At 54.1% G+C, this 20,867-nt stretch overlaps 1 protein-coding gene across 1 annotated transcript in view; it reads right to left on the bottom strand.

Annotated features, from left to right (window-relative positions):
• The window catches only part of LOC119845833 (cAMP-dependent protein kinase catalytic subunit alpha-like), a 175,895-nt gene that overhangs the window by 103,266 nt on the left and 51,762 nt on the right, over positions 1 to 20,867 (bottom strand).

The following is a 20,867-nucleotide window of genomic DNA, read 5'->3' as shown; positions in this document are numbered from 1 at the left end:
TTTGCGTTTTGCAGCATTTTCTCGGGTCTCTGTTGCTGTCTGTCTATGGACAGATCCCCCTGTTTGTTTGGCGTGGGTCTTACATGAGTGGGGGGCCTAAAAAGTGTGTAAAAATTGGCAGAGGATTTTGGGCTGGGGGCTGGCATTGGACCTAAGCTACTTTTAGTTCCTTTTTAAAAATCACTGAGATTGTATGTTGACTGTCTTTAATGTGTGTGTCAGTTATTATCCCCTTCTTACAGCGTGGAGCACACACAGAACCCAGGCATCCTGGCTTCCAGCCCCTCCCCAAACCACTAGACACCACTCCTCTCCCACCGCTGGAAACAGAACCCAGGAGTCTGGATTCTCCAAGTCCTTTTCTCCACCTCGCCTACGTCGGCTACATCGCTGCAGACTGTCCCCATCCACCATTTTGGATGCCTTCCATGATTAGTGCAGCAGGGTGGCTTCAGGCATGGCCCCTCCTTAATCCACCCCCCATGTCCGAGGGCATAGGACTGATCCTGTGACTGGCTACTATTTCCAGCAATGCCAAGGGACCATGTTCTAGTGGTTAAGGTGGGGTGCATGAGTGTGGGGGTGGGGTTGTGTGCTGGGACTCCTGGGTTCTATTCCCAGCTCTGTGACGGGATCTACTGAGTAAGGCCAGAGTAGCTGGAGCTGGGAGTCTGGACTCCTGGGTTCTAGAGGGGAGTGGGCTCTGGGAGTTAGGGTCGGGTGGGGCTTGGAAGTCAGGACCCCTGGGCCTGTGCCACTAACTGTGTGACCTGAGCCCTTCTCTCTGCCTCATTTCCCCATTTACAAAGTGATGATAACCAAGGCTGCTGTTCTTGCCCCAGTCCCCCTATTGCTTCATCGTGCCTGGCTGGAGCCTCATACCCCAAGATGTCCTGCACGGAGCTGTGCCTGGTACCATCCCTCAGGCCAGAGGCCGTTGGTTGAGGCTAGTAGCCAGATAAGAAACTAGATCCTCAGTTGGCATCAGTCTTTCACCTCTGTGGACTCTAAGGGAGTGGTGCCGATTGACACCAGGTGATGCCAGTGGCATGATGTCAATTGGGAATCTGGGCCCAGGCTATCTGAGAGCCAGGTCTGACTGTCAGGTAGCTCCAGAGCTGCAAATCCAACCCAACAGCCATGGGGCTGTACAGTCGGGGCAAACGGCTGAGTGGCGTTTTCAGCTGGCGCCGGCCAGCCGTGCAGAGGGAAAGCGGCTGCTGTCGGTCTGCCAGCTGGGCTGCAAAATCCTGCCAGCGGGGGAGCAGGCAAGCGGCAAGGGCCCTTAAGGGCTTTCAGGCTTTTGCTGCCTCAGTCCTGGGCCCTGGCAGCTGTCTGGGACTTGGGCCCTGTGTCTCACCAGAAATGTGCCCCCCCCACCCTCCCGCTTAGGAGTTCAGGCTCCCTGGCTCATTTGGGCCTGGCTGTGAGTAACCAGGCCGCAGCCAAGAGAGCTAATGCAAGTTGCTTGCCTCAGAGGCTATGGTGGCCCATCTGGGGGACAGAATGAACTGCAGCCAGGGGGCCCCTGAGGCAGCAGAATGGGGGGGCAGCGGGTCAGAGTTCAACTGCTACCAGCAGCGCCCCCTAGGGCAGACAGGCGCCTGTGTCCCATTCCCACCCCCAGCCGGCCGGGTGCCCCCTAGAGGAGAAAGGCTCCGTGCTCTATTCCCTACCCCTCTGAGCCACCCTTGCTTAGCTGACCCCGCTCTAGATGGACCCAGGGTTACTTCGCCCAGACCCTGAGCCCGTGGTTGTCGGGTGCGGGGGGGGCATGGAAGCACCCCATGACCACCCCCATTCCCTAAAGGGACAACCAAGCCTCCACCACTGCCGCTCTGCAGCACCACCAAAGCCAACTGCCAGTGGAGACATGGGCCAGCTCTCCCGTGAGGAAAGTGGGGTGATGGGGACTAGCTCAGCCCCTCGGCAGGGCTGGCTGTTTGTTTGGGGGGGACTGGAGGGAGAGCTAGAACAGCAGGCTGTGTGTGAACACAAGGAGAAGTTCATTAGCGAGGAAGCATCATTTCTTTAAGTTTTTCCCTTGGATGTTCTGCAGCCGCCCTGCTCCCTGCATCCGTCTCCCGCTGCTGCTCACTGCTCTTTATTTTTTCTCATGCTGAGAGCAACGTTTTTTCTCTCAGGGGCAGAAGAATAAATAGAGGGAAAATGAGACAGAGTGAGGGTGGAGGAGGGGAACCGAACAAGCCGAGCCACCGGCGCCACGTGATCGGTCATTTTACAGGGGATGCCTGGCCACAGGGGACACACAGACAGGGAAAAGAATTGGTGGGGGAGGGGGTGCTGTGCTGCAAAGTGAGGGGTTAGCATGGGGCACGCTCCTCTCACTTAGTGCTGACTGCAATGCCCCAGTGCAGCACGAGGGGGCGCTGTGCTGCAGGGAACAGGGTGTGGGCTCAGCATGAGGCCCCATCCCCTCTCAGTCAGCGCTGACCCCAATGCCCTAACATGGAATAGCAGTGCTGCCTTTTATATGCATCATACAACTGACATCCTGCTCACAGAAATGGGGTGGTCGGGGGGAGGTGGTAACAGTGTTCTTGCTAGAACGGGGCCAAAAGTTTGCAACAAATAACGTACAGGAGGAATTTCCCTTCTCTTTCTTTTTGCAACTTTCATGGATTCCTAGATTTTCAGGCCCTCCAGGCTGACCCACTGTATAGCAGATGCCAGAGAATCTGCCCAGCTACTCCTGCCTCCAGCCCATAGCTGATGGTTGAGCTCGAGCACAGAAAGCCAACCATGATTCCAACCCGTCATCCGAATAATTCTCCCTGTCATGTGTTCCCAAACCGTGAGCTATTAACAACACACCAAAACCTAGAGGCCCTAGCTAAAATCAGGGCTTCCTGGTCCCCAGTGATGTGCAGAAAGCCCCAGATGAGGGCCCCATTGTGTCAGGTGCTGCACAGACCCCAACCGCGATCAGAGCCCCACTGCCTGCAGAAAAACACACTGAGAGATTGCCTCTGCCCCCAAAGACCTTACAATCTACTGTTTGGGAGGGGAAACTGAGGCACAAAGAAAGGCGGTGGCTTGCCCAGAGTAGGCCCAGCCAGAACCTCAATGTCCTGACTCCTACCCCCATGCTACCCATTGGACCATATCAGTCCTGGCTGGGGCTTCGTCCAGAACGACTCCATTCAGCCATTTGGACAGGATGCAGGCCCCTCCTTCACTGTGTGGGTGTGGGGGGGGCAGCTCTGCTAATTCCTAGGTTTGTGGCAGTAGCTAGGCACCAAAAATCAAGCCCAGAATTTCACCAGTAGCTGTAGGCCTTTTAAAGGGCCAGGGTCTGTCCCTGCTCACACTGCCTGTCATTAACATATCATCTCTCAGAAGCTGTGATTATTTTCCTCCTCCAAATGGAGCTATTCCTCCCCTCCCTTTGCCTGTTTTTGAGAGCCCTGGCTGCCACGCTTCCCCAAGAGTCGCCCTTGGAGCAACATATGGCACTTTAAAGAAAATCGGAGACCTAAAATTGGTATCAAAGAGCCCTATGTGCCAGGCCAGGCATCTGTGAATGGAGAGTCAGGGCTTCCAGGGTGCTTATCGGGCAGGGCAGGGAGAGATGGGTGCAGAACAGGCCAGCATGGTGAGAAGAGGACAAAATAGAGTCCGTGTTTCCAAGGGACCGGTGGGATCATCTAGTCTGACCTCCTGGAGAACACAGGCCGTAGGACTTCCCCCAAACGATTCCTGGAGCAGAGCTCTTAGAACAGCACCCAATCAAGGTGGGAACAGTTTGTAGGGCTGAGACAGGAAAGGGCGATAGGAGTCACAGAAACAGGCCTGGATGGCATTCTAGAGACTCGAGCCCATTTACAGTGGTGGTCTAGAGCAGGGGTGGGCAAACTATGGCCCGGTGGCTGCATCCAGCCCTCCAGACATTTTAATCTGGACCTTGAGCTCCCATCAGGCAGCGGGGTCCAGGGCTAAGTGCCTTAGCAGTGTCTTTGTTCTTAATGTAAATAGGTTTTCCCTCTATAGTTATACTTGTGATATAGTTAGCAGTGTTTGGTTAGATAGTTTGTTTCCCCTTCGGGGGTATTCCCGGGTCTCCGGGGTTTAAGCTCTGCGAGTCCTGTGGAAAGTTTATGCCCAAGAGTGATCCTCACTCGTCCTGCCTGCGGTGCCTTGGTGAGACTCACCAAAAGGACAAGTGCCGCATATGCAAGGGTTTCCACCCAAGAACCCTTAAGGACAGAGAGCAGAGACTGAAACTCCTGCTCAGGGAGGCGGCTCCAGGACCAGACTCCGACCCGGGACCCAGCGACCCAGCACCGAGCACGTCCTCTTCGGTGCGCAGCGCTCCTTCACCAACGGCGCGCGAAATGGGCCCGGTTAAGAACTCTAAAGCCCACCGGCACCGCCAATACTCGGGACATAGGGCGTCAGCCTCAGTTCGGCGCCGTTCTCCATCTCTGGTGCCGGTAAAGAAGAAGAGGCCGGTGAGGGACCAATCACCCCGCTCAAAGCCTAAGGGGCTGGTGCCATCCACGAGGTGGCTCAGCACAGACCGCCTCTGCCTTGCTTCCGCCCAGGGTTTTGTCGACTCCTGCCCTGGCCGGGATCCAGTCAAGTCCGAACCCTCCTCAGTCCCCAGACCATCTGGTGGACATACAACCACCATTGACGCAGGAGGCGTTCGAGGCAGCAATGGACCTGATTCTCCTCCCGGTGCTGTCCTCCCCGCAAGGGAGGGACAAATCTCCAGCGACCGCACGCCTCCTGTTCCACTCCAGGGGTAAGCCAACCATGATGGCTCGTCGGTCTCCATCTCCGGCACCGCCTGCACAGACGCAGGAAGTGCGCCGCTCCCTGGAATCAAGTCGTTGTTTGTTGGCGACCCAGGGGACTGCTCCTCCGTGGTCTTCTTATTTGGAGACCTCGAAGTTGGAGATAGACTCAGCTCGATCTAGCAGATTGTGGAGCAGAAGGTCCCGGTCCCAGCACAGTCACCAACCATAACCGGCACCGTGGCAGCAACAGTGGCAACCACCTGCTCAATGGCCATTCTGGATACCTTGGGCATACCATCAAATCCAGGGTCAAGTCCATGGTCCATGCTCCAGAACGGTGTCAGTGTCCTCAGTGTCGTTCGTGCCACAGTCAGCGCCGGCACCGCTGATGACGGTGCCACCCTCAAGCGGAGTGGGCCTGCCGACTCACATGGTTTCGGCACCAATACCTCAGCCAGCTCTGGCACCGGCTCTCCAGGTGACCGCACCGGTGGAAGCCTCAGCTCTGTCCCTACCGACCCCAACGGTCTCGGTTCTGTCGGTTTTATCTGCCCCGGCACCAGCTGCGGTGCAGAGTTCTTCATTGGTGCTGGCTCCACAGCCCGAGTACCGCGTGCCGAGGGACCCCGGGGGGGGAGGGGGCAAAGGCAGTGAACTGGGTCCACCTCCGGTTCTCTCTTCCTCATCCTCACCTGATGAAGTGGTCGTGAGGACTTCGACAGCCCCAGTTTAGGAGGACAACCGGGTTCTTCAATAGCTTTTGAGGCAGGCTGCCCAAAGCCTGGAGATTCAGGCAGAGGAGGTAGAAGAGGATTTAGACCCGGTCATAGACATCCTGGCTCCCTCCAGCCCATCCAGGGTTGCATTGCCATTTATCAAGTCGATACCTGAAACATCTAAGAACTTGTGGCAAACTCCTGCTTCTCTGGCACCTACAGCCAAGAAATCCGAGTGCTGTTACTTTGTTCCCTCTAGAGGGTATGAACATCTTTACACCCACCCTCCTCCGGACTCTTTGGTGGTCGACGCAGCCAATCAGAGAGAACATCAAGGGTTTCAATGCTCCATTCCTAAAAACAGTTATGCCAAGAAACTGGACCTATTTGGCCGGAAGGTCTACTCGATAGCAGGCCTATAACTTCATATAGCCAACCAGCAGGCCATAGTAAGCCGCTACGGACATAAAACCTGCTCGTCTATGGCTAAGTTTACAGAACTTCTGCCTCAGGAAGCTCAGGGGGAGTGCTCTGCACTCATGGAGGAGAAGAAACTGGCTCCCGCGCTTTGGCCACAGGGGTGGTTATGAGGAGAGGCTCCTGACTACAGGTCTCTGGTCTTCCCACAAGATCCAGCGGACCATTCAAGACCTTCCCTTTGAGGATGTAGTTCTCTTCTCTGAGAAGATGGATAAGGACTTCACAGCTTGAAGGACTCGAGGGCTACCCTTCGTTCGCTGGGGCTTCTCACGCCTGCTACCCAGCGCAGACCTTTTAGGCCTCAACCTGCCCCTTGTCCTTACGAACCCCAAAACCGCCAGGATGCTCCACCTAGGTGGAACAGGAGCACTCAGAGGACAAAGCTTGGGCCAGCCTAGGGCCCCACAGGGCTCTAGATCACCCTTTTGAGGGTACGGTCGAGGACGGCTTGCCAGTACGACCTTTGGATCCTTCCATCTTACTTTCTCATGCCATCTATCCCCTTTCTACCATGCCTGGTCTCGAATTACTTCAGACCGATGGGCGCTCCGCATGGTAGAGAGGGGATATTCCATACAATTCTGTACCCTCCCACCCCCCCAACCCCCTTCCCCATCCCGCTTCAGGGACCCCTCTCATGAGCAACTTCTAATTCAAGAACTGCAGTCCCTTCTCTCGGTAGGGGCAGTGCAGGAGGTTCCTCAGGAGCTAAGGGGCAAGGGTTTCTACTCCTGGTATTTCCTCATACCGAAGGCTAAGGGGGGCCTCAGACCCATGCTGGACCTGCGACAGCTCAACAAGAACGTAAAGAAACTCAAGTTTTGCACGGTCTCACTAACCTCCATTATCCCCTCACTGGATCCAGGAGACTGCTACGCCGCCCTCGACTTGAAGGATGCATATTTTCATATCACAATAGTCCCACATCACAGATGCTACCTCAGGTTCGTGGTGAACAGAGATCTCTACCAGTTTGCCGTCCCCCCGTTCAGGCTGTCGACTGCCCCCCCGAGTATTCACAAAATGCACGGCAGTCGTCACGGCATTCCTGCGCAAGCGCCAGATACAGGTTTTTCCATACCTCAACGACTGGCTGATCAAAAGTTGCTTGAGGACCCAGGTGGAGGCTCAGGTCGAGTTTGTAAGGAGGACCTTCCTCGACTTAGGTCTCCTCCTGAATGAGGAGAAATCCATTCTGTCCCCGGTGCAGAGGATAGAGTCCAGAACTCTACCCAAGCCAGGGCGTACCTCCCGGAGGCAAGCTTTCGCTCACTTCAGGACATCATACAGAGCCTCACAGTTCCCCACAACGTCAGCAAGAAACTGTCTAAAGCTGCTGGGACACATGGCCTCCTGCACATACGTGGTGCAACATGCCAGGCTCAGGCTGCGCCCAATCCAGTCTTGGCTGGCATCGGTGCTCCGACCAGCCAGAGACGCATTGGACAGGGTCATAACCCTGCCCCGCCTGGTACTGGACTCCCTCCTATGGTGGTTCAACTCTTGAATGGTTTGCGCAGGGGTGCCTTTTGCCAGCCCTCACTCACCTTGGTGTCAGATGCCTCAGATCTGGGTTGGGGGGGGCTCACCTAGGGGACATCAAGACCCAAGGACTCTGGTCTCCAGTGGACCTCGCTCTTCACATCAGTGTCAAAGAGCTGAGGGCAGTGCATCTGGCCTGCTACGCTTTCAAAATGCACATAATGGGCAGATGTGTTTCAATCCTCACGGACAACACCTCGGCGATGTTTTATATCAACAAACGGGGGGGTGCACGCTCCTCTCCCCTGTGCTGAGAAGCCCTTGCGCTGTGGGACTTCTGCATAGAGCACTCGATCTACCCGCAGGCCTCATACCTCCAAGGGGTGGGAAACACACTGGTGGACAGCCTCAGCCGGACCTTCAACAGCCACGAGTGGTCCCTTCGGCCAGACGTGGTGAGCTCAATCTTCCGATTCTGGGGCTCTCCCCAGATAGACCTGTTCACCACTCCGGGCAACAAGAAATGTCAGACATTCTGTTCTCTCAGGAACCATGGCTCGGAGTCCATCAGGGACACCTTCCTCCTCTCATGGGAGGGCTGCCTGCTGTACGCTTTCCCAGCCATTCCCCTAGTCCTCAAGATCTGCAGGGACCGGGCCCGAGTCACACTGCATCAGCAGTGGTTCACCTCGCTCCTGAAAATGTCCATAGCAGCCCCTCTCACCTCACCGCTGGTTCCCAACCTGATCACACAGGACCAGGGCCGACTCCGGCACCCGAATCTGGAGTCGCTCCACCTTATGGCCTGGATGCTCCATGGCTAAGTGCCACAGAGCTCTCTTGTTCGGACCAGGTCAGACAAGTCCTCCTGGGTAGTAGAAAGCCCTCCACCAGGGCTACTTACCTGGCCAAGTGCAAAAGGTTCTCCATCTGGGCGGAGCAACATAGTCAGTCGCCGCTCCTCGCCTCCATACCATTTATACTGGACTACCTCCTTCACCTAAAGCATCAAGACTTGTCCCAGTCATCAATAAGGGTCCACTTGGCCGCTATCTCCACCTTCCATTCGGGTTCAGATGGTCTCTCGGTCTTTGCAAATCCTATGGTCAGTCGTTTTCTTAAGGGTTTGGACAGGCTCTTCCCACACATGCGTCAGCCTGTCCCTGCCTGGGACCTCAATTTAGTCCTCTCCAGGCTTATAGGCCCACCATTTGAACCTCTGGCCACCTGCTCCCTGTTATCTCTCTCATTCAAGGTCATGTTCCTCATGACAATTACCTCGGCTCGATGGGTTTCGGAGCTCAAGGCCCTCATATCCGAGTTCCCTTACACAGTTTTTCTTAAGGATAAAGTCCAGCTCAGGCCTCATCCGGCTTTTCTCCCGAAGGTCGTCTCCCATTTTCACATGACCCAGGACATCTTCCTCCCAGTGTTTTATCCCAAGCCACACTCCTCCAATAGGGAGTGCAGGCTGCACTCACTGGACGTGCATAGGGCCTTAGCCTTCTACATAGAGAGCTAAGTCATTCTGGAAGTCCGTCCAACTCTTTGTAGCCGTGGCGGATAGAATGAAGGGCCTCCTGTATCCTCTCAACTCATATCGTCATGGACAACATCCTGCATTAGGGAGTACTATACCCTGGCAAAGGAGCCCACTCTGGAGATAACCACTCGCTCTACCAGGGCTCAGGCCTCCTCTGTGGCATTCCTGGCACAAGTCCCTATTCAGGAAATTTGCAGGGCTGCTACATGGTCCTCAATACATACATGCATAGTGCAACGTAAAATTACACAACAGTCCAGGGACAATGCAGCTTTTGGGAGAGCCGTGCTATTTTCTGTGGGTAACTCCGACCCCACCTCCTGAGTTCTAGCTTGTGAATCACCTTCTTGGAATGGACATCAACAATCACTCGAAGAAGAAAAACGGTTACTCACTTTCTCGTAACCGTTGTTTTTCGAGATGTGTTGTTCATGTCCATTCCAATACCCACCCTTCTACCCCTCTGTCAGAATAGTCAGCAACAAGGAACTGAGGGGGTGGGGTGTCGGCAGGGCCCGATATTGGGAGCCATGAAGGCGCCACCCCTGAGAGCGCCCAGGCCGACCCTACGGGTGATGCTAGGGGAAAAATCTTCCTGCTGGCATGCACGTGGCGCGCACACACCTGCTTGGAATGGACATGAACACCACATCTCGAAGAACAACAGTTACGAGAAACCGAGCAACTGTTTTTTCTCGTAATGGGCCCCCATGTGCCCTGGCATTCTAGAGGCAGGGCTTCAAACAATGTGGTGTTCTAGAGCCGCAACCCAAAAGCTCTGCTGTGTTCTGAAGGCCTGGCCCAAACCCAGCAATATTCTAGAGTCACAGCCCAAGGCATGGAGGCATTCCAGAATAATCATCCCAAGTGTGTGACATTCTAGAGTTGTGTCCAGAAACACAGGGCTGGTCCAGAGCAGTTGCACCAAGCACTGCAGCATTCTAGATACAATAATGTGGTGGGTCTGGAGGCCTGGTCCAAATGCTGTGGGATTCTAGAGTCGCAGTCCACAGTAACGTGGCTTTCTAGAGCAATGACGTAAAACGACATGCTCTTCCTGGACACTAGTATTCTTGAGTATTTGTCCTCACATCCTGCAGTGTTATAGATTAGCTGCCTGAAACACTTCAACCCACCTAGGCTGCCTGGTCTGATTGTCTCGTCAGAGCTCTGTATTGATTTAGTTGGAATACAGGGGCCCAAAGGCATTAACAGAACCCAGTCCCTCTCTCACATTAAACAAGGTTCGGGCACTGGCATCCAGAGACCTCATCCTGCTCAGTCCCTTGGCAAACACCCCACTAAAAGTCCTTCAAACCTCTTTGTAAAGATAAAGAAGAGAAGGGAAACCAGCGACTGTGTTTGCGATGTGAAGTATTAAGCTGGGTTTGTGTTTCCACACTAGCTCTGGGTCCCTTTCCCTGGCGGTAGAGAGACAGTTTAGATGGAAAGCTCCTTGTTTGACAGTCTCTGAAATGGTAATAGCTGGGCTATGGAGCGGCAGGTCTGGCAAAAAGTGACTAGTTTCTAGGATCATCCGAGCCTTTCGTTAAGGATTGATGCGTGGGGGAAGCTTCTTTCCTAGTGAAGTGTGTTCTCGGCACACGTGGAGGACATGTGGGGAGGCCTTGGAGCCCTCGTGGGGAGTTGGTCTGCAATCCTTGCAGGGTTTGATGCACGTTGGAGGAGGCTGGAGAGGTCTGTGCTGCCTGTATTGTCCCTGTTCTGGGGTTAAATGGGGATCTTCCGCGGCTCTCGATGGGGCGTCTGTATGTAATGGAGAACCCGGGCTCGCTGCTCAGCTGTGTGCTGGCAGGATGGGGAGGGTGCTCTGGCTCAGACCGTCGAGGGGCTGTCTCTGTGACAACGTTCATTTGGCCAAGCTTGAGTGCAAGCGGCCCCGCTGCAGTCGAACACGCGAGCTTCTGTGGCCCCGCTCGTGTGCATGGCTAGGACTCCTGGGAGCACCTCCCATGGCTCTGAGCGCTGCAGTAAACTGAGCCGCTGGATGGATTTTCCCAGTGACCTGTGGGAGAGCTCGTCCATCCTCTCTGGCCACCTGGAGGGGACGGGGGATTCGAGGGAAGCCGTTGCAGGACTAGTGGCACTCGAGGGAGGTTGGCTTGTGTCCAAAGGTGGCGAGTTATATGGGCTCATGGTGCCTGGGTTCCAGCAATCTTCAGGGCCCGGCTCCACCAATGTTTGGGGCCGTGTGTCTCCCCCGGTCCCCACTTGCTGCCCCTGCGCACCTCCCCAGTCTCAGGAGCTGAGCTTCCCTGTCTCTCCCCTGCAGCTCCATGCTGCCTCCCTGCATCCACTGCAGCCGCAGGGTCCTAGTGCCCCGCAGCCACTACTGCCAGGGCAGACTGACCCTGAGCCTGCCCTTCCCCCTCAGACCCTTTCATTTTCCAACGGGAACCTCCACCAGCACAGGGGGGCCCCCCACCAGCAGACAAGCGGCAGCCCCACCCCCCACCCCCAGTGAGGGGCGGCAGCAGCAGCAAGGGAGGAGGCGCACATGTGTCAGCAGCCCCCTCCGGCACACACCGCAGGGGAGGCGAGGGGGCTTCCCGTACCTGAGAGGGACCTTAGGAGCACGTGCAGTGGCCGTGGTGCAAGGTGAGTGTGGTGCTGGGAGGAAGTGGGGGGGGCCTCCCCTGGAGCTCACTGCAGGAAGAGGGCTGGGGGGAATCCTCCTCTCTGGCCCTTGCCCCAGGGCAGGCTGTCTGCACCCCAAATTCCTCATCCCCAGCCCTGTCCCACCCCCCCTGCACCCCAACCCTCTGCCCTAGCCCTGAGCCCCCTCCCACACCCCAACACCTCATCTACAGCCCTCACCCCTGCATCCCAGCCCTCTGCCTGAGCCCCCCCACACCCAAACTCCTCATCACCAGCCCCAACCCAGAGCCCTCTCATTTTTACATTATTTTTAAAAATATACAGTAATTCCTTGCTTAACATTGTAGTTCTGGTCCTGAAAAATGCTACTTTAAGTGAAATGATGTTAAGCGAATCCAATTTCCCCATAAGAATTAATGTAAATGGGGGGGGTTAGATTCCAGGGATTTTTTTTTTTGCCAGACAAAAGACTATATTTTATAGTATAAGTTTTAAACAATGTAGTACTGTACACAGCAATGACGATTGTGACGCTTGGTTGAGGTGGTAGAGTCAGAGGGTGGGATATTTCCCAGGGAATGCCTTGCTGCTAAATGATGAACTAGCACTCAGCTGAGCCCCCAAGGGTTAACACGTTGTTAATGCAGCCTCACACTCTATAAGGCAGCAAGAATGGAGGAGACAGCATGGCAGAGAGAGAGACAGACACACACACCCTGTGTGTGAGTGTGAGAGAGACTTTGAGACAGCAGCTGCTGCCAGCAAGCTCCCTCCACTCTGAGTCCTGTTGTGTCCCCCCCGCTCTGTGGAGATGGGGGCAGGAACAGGGCAGGGGGCACTCTGACAACAGCACCCCTCTTCCCTTCCCCGCACATAGGGTGACCAGACTGCAAGTGTGAAAAATCAGGACAGGGGGTGGGGGGGTAATAGGAGACTATATATGAAAAAGACCCCAAAATCGGGACATCTGGTCACCCTACCTGCACAGCAAGCAGGAGGCTCCTGGAGTAGCTCCAAGGCAGAGTGCAGGAGCAGCACAGGGCCGTGTGGGGAGGGATCCCTGAACTGCAGGCAAATAGCAGCCTAATGGGCAGCAGCCGCACAGGGAACTTAGGGGAGCTTATGGGGGGGCTGTTGGTCCATCCTGGTCCCCACAAGCTCGCTCCAACGGGCTGCTCTTTCTGCAAGCAGTGGACAAAGCAGGCGGCTGCCAAACAACACTATAAGGGAGCACTGGGCAACTTTAAACGAGCATCCCTGTTCCGAGCAGCCAGTTGTCCCCTTGAGGTGGAAGGGAAATAGATAATGGAGCAAGATTTCCCCCACACACACCTCCAATCTTGAGTTGGGGCTTTGGCCCTCTACCTATCCCTTCCTCACTCTTCACTTTGGTGAGCTAACACAGGCCACTTTCCCAACGCCTGTACCATAGCCCTGAAACCACCTATAGATCCCTAGAGACCCCCTGGGACAAAAGCACAGGGGCACCCTTATTGTGTTTTTCCGGGCAGGGGGCTCAGGAAAGCAGTGGGGGCCACATGCTGCGTTCGCTACAAGGAGGGGCAGGTGGGCTGCTTGTCATGATTAACAAGCGGGGCGGTACTGGCTCCATCAATAGGGCCCAACCAAATTCATGGCCCATTTTGGTCAATTTCACACTCCTAGGATTTTTAAAAATTGCAAAGGTAATGATTTTAGCTATTTAAATCTGAAATGTCATGGTGCGGTAATTGTAGGGCTCCCGACCCAACAAGGAGTTGGGGGAGGGGGCAGTCATAAGGTTGTTGTAGGGGTGGTTGTGGTACTGCTTTTTCAGAGCCGGGCAGCAGCACAGAAGTAAGGCTGGCACGGTATGGTATTCAGATTCTGCGCTGCTGTGGGTAAGGTGCTGCCTTCAGAGCTGGGTGCCCGGCCACTAGCCACCACCCTTCAGCCACCCAGCTCTGAAGACAGCATAGAAGTAAGGGTGGCAATACCACAAACCCCTAAAGTTACCTTGTGACCCCCTGCAGTCCCCTTTTGGGTCAGGGTCCCCAATTTGAGAAACGCTGGTCTCCCCCGTCAAGTCTGTAGAGTAGAGGGTAAAAGCACACACAAGACCCGATTTCACAGTCGGTGACACATTTTTCCATGGCCACGAATTTGGTAGGGCCCCACCCATCAAGCCTTAGGAGACATAACCCAGTTCGGCTAGAGAGCCAGGCCCAGGGGCCTGCGGAGCAGCGGGGACAGCAGAGCAGCTCACAGCAGGAGTTTGCCTGGGAGTTCGCCTGGAGTGAGCCCAGTGAGGCTTACATCTTGCCAACGTCTCTGAGGAAGCTCATAGTAGGTAGGTGATATGGAAGGGGGGGGGTTCAGCTGTTGTGACCTGCACTGGATGTGCCATGTTTGTCTTTCTTCCACAGGACATAAGCGACTTTGTCTGTACAAAGTGCAAGCTGGTCTCCATATTGGAAGAGAAGATTGAAGGTCTGGAGCAACAGGTAACGACCCTGCATTGTATACGAGAGACTGAGGATTTTCTGGACCAAACTCAGGATAGCCTTCTAGGGGCACAAAGCTCTAAAGATATAGAGCAGGTTGCACAGAGGAGCCAAGAGGCCAGTGAAGAAGCTTGGCAACATGTGACCTCCAGAAGAGGTAAGCGGAATGTCCGGGTTCCAGTAACACAGGCACAGGTAACTAACCGCTTTCATGTTCTCTCCACAGGTACCATTGCGGAGAGTGGACCAGATGATAGGTCTGGGGGGAGAAAGCAGAAGGAGACTCCGCTGGTTGGGAGGCATGAGATGCGATGTCCTGAGGTTGGGGGTTCCACGACCACCACTCCCAAGAGGAGAAGGCGGGTGGTGGTGGTCGGGGACTCTCTCCTCCGGGGGACTGAGTCATCTATCTGCCGCCCTGACCGGGAAAACCGAGAAGTCTGCTGCTTGCCAGGGGCTAAGATTCGTGATGTGACGGAGAGACTGCCGAGACTCATCAAGCCCTCGGATCGCTACCCCTTCCTGCTTCTCCACGTGGGCACCAATGATACTGCCAAGAATGACCTTGAGCGGATCACTGCGGACTACGTGGCTCTGGGAAGAAGGATAAAGGAGTTGGAGGCGCAAGTGGTGTTCTCGTCCATCCTCCCCGTGGAAGGAAAAGGCCTGGGTAGGGACCGTCGAATCGTGGAGGTCAACGAATGGCTACGCAGGTGGTGTCGGAGAGAAGGCTTTGGATTCTTTGACCATGGGATGGTGTTCCATGAAGGAGGAGTGCTGGGCAGAGACGGGCTCCATCTTACGAAGAGAGGGAAGAACATCTTTGCCAGCAGGCTGGCTAACCTAGTGAGGAGGGCTTTAAACTAGGTTCACCGGGGGAAGGAGACCAAAGCCCTGAGGTAAGTGGGAAAGCGGGATACCGGGAGGAAGCACAGGCAGGAATGTCTGTGAGGGGAGGGCTCCTGCCTCATACTGGGAATGAGGGGCGATCAACAGGTTATCTCAAGTGCTTATATACAAATGCACAAAGCCTTGGAAACAAGCAGGGAGAACTGGAGGTCCTGGTGATGTCAAGGAATTATGACGTGATTGGAATAACAGAGACTTGGTGGGATAACTCACATGACTGGAGTACAGTCATGGATGGTTATAAACTGTTCAGGAAGGACAGGCAGGGCAGAAAAGGTGGGGGAGTAGCACTGTATGTAAGGGAGCAGTATGACTGCTCAGAGCTCCGGTATGAAACTGTGGAAAAACCTGAGTGTCTCTGGGTTAAGTATAGAAGTGTGTGCAACAAGAGTGATGTCATGGTGGGAGTCTGCTATAGACCACCGGACCAGGGGGATGAGGTGGATGAGGCTTTCTTCCGGCAACTCACGGAAGCTACTAGATCGCATGCCCTGATTCTCATGGGTGACTTTAATTTTCCTGATATCTGCTGGGAGAGCAATACAGCGGTGCATAGACAATCCAGGAAGTTTTTGGAAAGCGTAGGGGACAATTTCCTGGTGCAAGTGCTAGGGGAGCCAACTAGGGGGAGCGCTTTTCTTGACCTGCTGCTCACAAACCGGGTAGAATTAGTGGGGGAAGCAAAAGTGGATGGGAATCTGGGAGGCAGTGACCATGAGTTGGTTGAGTTCAGGATCCTGACACAGGGAAGAAAGGTAAGCAGCAGGATACGGACCCTGGACTTCAGGAAAGCAGACTTTGACTCCCTCAGGGAACAGATGGCCAGGATCCCCTGGGGGACTAACATGAAAGGGAAGGGAGTCCAGGAGAGCTGGCTGTATTTCAAGGAATCCCTGTTGAGGTTACAGGGACAAACCATCCCGATGAGTCGAAAGAATAGTAAATATGGCAGTCGACCAGCTTGGCTTAATGGTGAAATCCTAGCGGATCTTAAACATAAAAAAGAAGCTTACAAGAAGTGGAAGGTTGGACATATGACCAGGGAAGAGTATAAAAATATTGCTCGGGCATGTAGGAAAGATATCAGGAGGGCCAAATCGCACCTGGAGCTGCAGCTAGCAAGAGATGTCAAGAGTAACAAGAAGGGTTTCTTCAGGTATGTTGGCAACAAGAAGAAAGCCAAGGAAAGTGTGGGCCCCTTACTGAATGAGGGAGGCAAGCTAGTGACAGAGGATGTGGAAAAAGCTAATGTACTCAATGCTTTTTTTTGCCTCTGTTTTCACTAACAAGGTCAGCTCCCAGACTGCTGTGCTGGGCATCACAAAATGGGGAAGAGATGGCCAGCCCTCTGTAGAGATAGAGGTGGTTAGGGACTATTTAGAAAAGCTGGACGTGCACAAGTCCATGGGGCCGGACGAATTGCATCCGAGAGTGCTGAGGGAATTGGCGGCTGTGATTGCAGAGCCCTTGGCCATTATCTTTGAAAACTCGTGGCGAACGGGGGAAGTCCCGGATGACTGGAAAAAGGCTAATGTAGTGCCCATCTTTAAAAAAGGGAAGAAGGAGGATCCTGGGAACTACAGGCCGGTCAGCCTCACCTCAGTCCCTGGAAAAATCATGGAGCAGGTCCTCAAAGAATCAATCCTGAAGCACTTAGAGGAGAGGAAAGTGATCAGGAACAGTCAGCATGGATTCACCAAGGGAAGGTCATGCCTGACTAATCTAATCGCCTTTTATGATGAGATTACTGGTTCTGTGGATGAAGGGAAAGCAGTGGATGTATTGTTTCTTGACTTTAGCAAAGCTTTTGACACGGTCTCCCACAGCATTCTTGTCAGCAAGTTAAGGAAGTATGGGCTGGATGAATGCACTATAAGGTGGGTAGAAAGCTGGCTAGATTGTCGGGCTCAACGGGTAGTGATCAATGGCTCCATGTCTAGTTGGCAGCCGGTGTCAAGTGGAGTGCCCCAGGGGTCGGTCCTGGGGCCCGTTTTGTTCAATATCTTCATAAATGATCTGGAGGATGGTGTGGATTGCACTCTCAGCAAATTTGCGGATGATACTAAACTGGGAGGAGTGGTAGATACGCTGGAGGGGAGGGATAGGATACAGAAGGACCTAGACAAATTGGAAGATTGGGCCAAAAGAAATCTAATGAGGTTCAATAAGGATAAGTGCGGGGTCCTGCACTTAGGATGGAAGAATCCAATGCACCGCTACAGACTAGGGACCGAATGGCTCGGCAGCAGTTCTGCGGAAAAGGACCTAGGGGTGACAGTGGACGAGAAGCTGGATATGAGTCAGCAGTGTGCCCTTGTTGCCAAGAAGGCCAATGGCATTTTGGGATGTATAAGTAGGGGCATAGCGAGCAGATCGAGGGACGTGATCGTTCCCCTCTATTCGACACTGGTGAGGCCTCATCTGGAGTACTGTGTCCAGTTTTGGGCCCCACACTACAAGAAGGATGTGGATAAATTGGAAAGAGTACAGCGAAGGGCAACAAAAATGATTAGGGGTCTAGAGCACATGACTTATGAGGAGAGGCTGAGGGAGCTGGGATTGTTTAGTCTGCAGAAGAGAAGAATGAGGGGGGATTTGATAGCTGCTTTCAACTACCTGAAAGGGGGTTTCAAAGAGGATGGCTCTAGACTGTTCTCAATGGTAGCAGATGACAGAACGAGGAGTAATGGTCTCAAGTTGCAATGGGGGAGGTTTAGATTGGATATTAGGAAAAACTTTTTCACTAAGAGGGTGGTGAAACACTGGAATGCGTTACCTAGGGAGGTGGTAGAATCTCCTTCCTTAGAGGTTTTTAAGGTCAGGCTTGACAAAGCCCTGGCTAGGATGATTTAACTGGGACTTGGTCCTGCTTTGAGCAGGGGGTTGGACTAGATGACCTTCTGGGGTCCCTTCCAACCCTGATATTCTATGATTCTATGATAGGGGGACCCACGATTGCACAGGGTGAAGTGAAAACAGCAGCTCCTGCCACCCCTAACCCGGGCTAAGCAGCCGACCTACCCACCCCCGCGCCTGGGGCTGCAGGCACGGACTCACCCCACGGATATCTCAGTACCCGAGAACCACAGGCAAGCTTGGCTGGGCTGGGCTGGGCTGCTTTTCCTGCTGCTTTCAACGACTTCTCCCGCGACTGCACCTGGCAGGGAGGCGGGGACTGGAAGGCGGCTGGGGGAGAGGGTTGTTTATAACCTTGGCGCGGCTGCCGAGCAAAACCGAATTGGGAGGGTGTTAAAGGGGCCGCGCCACCCAAAACCCATAGAGACGCCCCCACGCTTGTTTTATTTGAATGGGCGATTCCGGGGGCTGGGAAGCAGGTTCCGGCTGCTTGGCTCTAGGCAAGGCCCCGATCCCCGCGCCACAGACTCACAGCGGGGGACGAAGCCCCGGCGCTGCGGGGCCGCCCCAGCTGAGCGAGAGGCAGAGGTTCGCACGGCGGACGCTGCAGCGCCGGGCACATGCACCCCTGAGAAGCGACTAGCAGCGGAGCAGCCCGGCCCTGCTTGCGGGGTGTTGGCACTGTAGGGGACGGGAAGGAAGGTGCCCAGGTAAAGCGGTTTCGCATGCGAGGTGCTATTCACACGCCAGGGCCCGGATTTGTTCTAGCCTGGGTTTTGTTTTAAACCAGACAGTGCCTCTTTAAATGAATCAATGCCCGGTGGACTCCGGGGTGGAGCCTGTGCAGAAAGAGAGGAGGGACCCGCTGGAAAATGGCTAGAACTGCTCACAGAGGAGATGTTGGACTAAGAGTTGCTGTATAAACATGGTGGAAGACAAAGAGCTTAAATCTAAGGTCCTGGTATTTATATCATACTCATCACTATCATAGTTATCATAGTGCCTTAAAGAATTAATTCCCCCTCACTCACCCTGGTGTAAATTAGGAGTAACTCCACTGGCCCTGATCCCCCCCTCACTCACCTTGGTGTAAATCAGGAGTAACTCCACTGGCCCTGATCCCCCCCTCACTCACCCAGGGGTAACTCCAGTATAATCAGTGAAGCTCCCTGTTGAGGTTTTTCAAACACCAAACCACACAGCCCCCTCAGCCCGTTTCCGATACTGAATCTGCCCAGAAACAGACTGGCAGAGAAAGCGAGAGAGAGAGCAATACTGTTACTGAGCTACCTTCCACCCGAGCCCCTGGCCTACCATGTCTGCCAGCAAGGGCTCCGGGTACTGGACATAACAGAGAGGGAGCAGAGTCAGAAGAAACCCCAATAAAAATACTCATGGAGAACAGGTGTCCCTCAAACCAGGCACCAGGAGAAGGAACAGCCTGAGGACTAGCTGAGAGAGCCGTGGAGGGAGATAGAGCTGATTTCCCTCCCCTCGGACCCCTTGCTTTCCACTCCCTCACACCCATTCCACTAACCTTGCTCCCCTTCCCCTCCCAGGAATCTTCCCCTGCCCTCTGTGTCTCGGGACTGCTGCATTTCAGTCCTTCCCAGCCACATCTCTCCATCAAAAGGGAGCATTACTTCCTGTAACCGCAGCTTCCGGAGATGCTGGGCCTGGCTCTGTGCTGAACCTCAGTATGGCTCCCCAGTTCCTGGAAGGATTTCTGAAGGGCTCCAGGCCCCTCTCCTCTGCTGCCACATACCTCTTAAGGGATTAACATGCCTCATTCGCCTCACTGAGAGCCGCCTGCTAAATGCACCTTCCTTTGCGGCGCCCTGAGCTGGCCGGGCTTCTAAGGCCGCAGAGCTGCCTGGCTTAGCAGGGAGCAGAGCAGCGCTGTGGAAGAAAGGGGGAAACCAGTCAGTGATTAACTCCTTGGCTTCAGCCCACTGTCAGATCCATCTGATGATCCATTGCTCTCACACCAGCGCAGGAACTGCAGGACCGGCACTGAAGGAGTTGAAGTGCCTGGCTGCTCATCCTGGCTTTGGTCCCAATGAAGTCAGTGATCCAACTCTCATTTGCTCTAACGGGACGAAGCGTTGATCCATGCTCAGTGCTTTGCTCATGACTCTGGAGGATGTTGTGTCAGCAGGAAGGAGGGGTGGACCCCCAACAGGGCTATCCCACCAGCAGATCCAGATGCCCTCTGAGAGTGTGTGTGGCACATTTGCTAGCCAGACCCCTCATGCTCTGCAGCAGTTTCTCTCCAAGCTGCCCCCTTCCCCAGCAAACAGGAGCTGGGCTAAGCTCCTCCCAGGTGTAAGCAGCTCTGGGCATGCTGGAAAATGGTACAAATGACCATGGGCCTTCTGAGCCACAGCACTGAGTCTGCTGCCATTGTGGGTTCAGTGCAGGCGCAGTGTGTTACAGAGGAGACACACACGCTGCGCTCGCTCTCTCTGTCTCAGATCTGGGGTTTGTCGTTCCTCAGTTAGAAGGAAGCATGTGTCTGGTTTTTGTGGGCGTCAAGGTTCCTTCCCCACTCAGAATGCTAGAGTACAGATATGGGGACCTGCATGAAATCCTCCTAAGCTTATTTTTACCAGCTTAGGTTAAAACTTCCCCAAGGTACAAACTATTTTACTTTTTGCCCGTGGACTTTCGCTGCCACCACCAAACGTCTAACCGAGTTTTTTATTAGGAAAGAGCTGTTTGGAAACATCTTTCCCCCCAAAATCCTCACCAAAACCTTGCACCCCCCCTTCCTGGGGAAGGTTTGGTAAAAAATCCTCACCAATTTGCATAGGTGACCACAGACCCAAACTCTTGGATCTTAAGAACAATGAAAAAGTATTCAGTTTCTTAAAAGAAGAATTTTAATAGAAGAAAAGGTAAAAAAAATCACTTCTGAAAAATCAGGATGGTAAATACAGGGTAATTAGATTCAAAACATAGAGAATCCCTCTAGGCAAAACCTTAAGTTACAAAAAGACACAAAGGCAGGAATATC

The sequence above is a fragment of the Dermochelys coriacea genome, chromosome 20 (genome assembly GCF_009764565.3).
Source record: "Dermochelys coriacea isolate rDerCor1 chromosome 20, rDerCor1.pri.v4, whole genome shotgun sequence".
NCBI classification, from domain to species: Eukaryota; Metazoa; Chordata; order Testudines; family Dermochelyidae; genus Dermochelys; species Dermochelys coriacea.
Note: the sequence above shows the minus strand (reverse complement) of the source record. Positions and strands in the feature narration are given on the sequence as shown.